This window comes from Chinchilla lanigera, unplaced genomic scaffold, assembly GCF_000276665.1.
Source record: "Chinchilla lanigera isolate Chin_1 unplaced genomic scaffold, ChiLan1.0 scaffold00092, whole genome shotgun sequence".
NCBI lineage: Eukaryota > Metazoa > Chordata > Mammalia > Rodentia > Chinchillidae > Chinchilla > Chinchilla lanigera.
In genome coordinates this window covers 8,681,285-8,682,886 of record NW_004955493.1, presented here as the reverse complement: position 1 = coordinate 8,682,886, position 1,602 = coordinate 8,681,285, and positions in this window count along the sequence as shown.

The window sequence follows — 1,602 nt, the reverse complement described above, 5'->3', positions numbered from 1 at the left end:
AAAAAAAAAAAACAACGATCCTCCTGCCTCAGCCTACCCTCCCCAGTGCTGGGATTACAGGCATGCGCCACCACGCCCGGCTTCCCTTTGCAGCTCTTAATGTCCAGTACTGCGCCGGACCCTGGATCAGAGTTTAGTGAAGTGGCTGGGGCAGACCAAATAAGTGAATGGATGAGAAAGCTGCATTTAAAATCGTGTGCACGTGGCCGGGCGTGGTGGCGCACGCCTGTAATCCCAGCACTCGGGAGGCTGAGGCAGGAGGATCGCCACGACTTCGGGGCCAACCTGGACTATAATGAGACCCTGGAGTTGTGGCCTCTGCAGCCAAGGATCTTCCTCGCCTGCTGGCTCTTCGCCTGGCCCGCCTCCTGCCGCGCGGCTCCACGCTACTCTGGCACCCAGGGTGTCCGGAGGAAGCCGAGGCCGGTTGGTTGGAGGGAGGCGGAGACCCCGGAGCCCACCCGGCAGGTACCGCAGGCCGGGGGCAGCAGCTCCCCTCCCCTCGGAAGGGGCCTCGGCCGCGACCCGGCGCCCATCCGCGCCACGCGGCGCCCTGGAGCTCACAGACGCGCGGGCGGGGGCGGAGGCCGGCGGCTTCCAACCGGTTCTTGCGGTCCGGCCGCTCCGGGGTGCGCGGGCCCGGCCGGGGCGGCGGCGAAGGGACCAGAGCGTCGGGGACGCTGCGCTTCCGCTTGGCCCCCGGGGCTTTGTGGCTGTGCTGAGACCTGAACCCGGGGACTGCTGAGCTACATCGCTGGCCCTTTTTATTTTATTTTATATTTTTTTTTGTCTTTTTGAGACAGACTCTCACTCTGCAGTTCAGGCTGGCCTTGAGCTCACTTTGTAGCCCAGTCTGGTCTCGAACTCGCAACGATCCTCCTGCCTCAGCCTCCGGAGTGCTGGGATTACAGGCGTGCGCCCCCGCACCCGGCGCCCTTTTTAGTTCTCTATATTTTGAGACCGGGCCTTGCTAAATCGCCGGGGCTGGAACTCGCCATCCTCCTCCCTCAGCCTCCCGGCGGCAGGGGCGCAGGTGCGCCGGGCTGAGCCCGCCCTCGGGCGCTGCAGCCCGGACGGGGTCGGGCGAGAACTTGGACGCTGGGCGCTGGGGCCTCCGCTGCCGCGCGCCTGGGCTGTCACCGAGCCGCTCTCCATCCCCGCTTCCTCGCGGATCCCCACCCACAGCGACGCCCGGCGACACCCCGCCCCGGCCAGTGCGCGCGGCCCCGCCTCTTCACCGCAGTTGGTGTCGGCGTAGCACACGGACCTGGCTCCACCTACAAGGCCGCCGGGAGCCAAGGAAGCCCAGGAACAGCCGGAACGCGGTGTTATCCTGCTCCGCCGAGCGGAAGACAAGTCACAGAAGCAACCATAGCAGTGCAATCCACAGAGCCGTATCCCCAGCCTCGGGAGGCTGATGTCTACGAGTTCGAGGCCAGGCTGGGCTACATAGTGAGACACTGTCTCAAAAAGACAAAAAAAAAGTGCTGGGAGAAAACCGCTTTTGTTCTCTATGTACGGCACCTTAAAAACATTTTTCATGTTTTCTTTTATACTGAGGTACTACGACAGGTATTTTTCATTTATTTTGTTCTAGTTTTT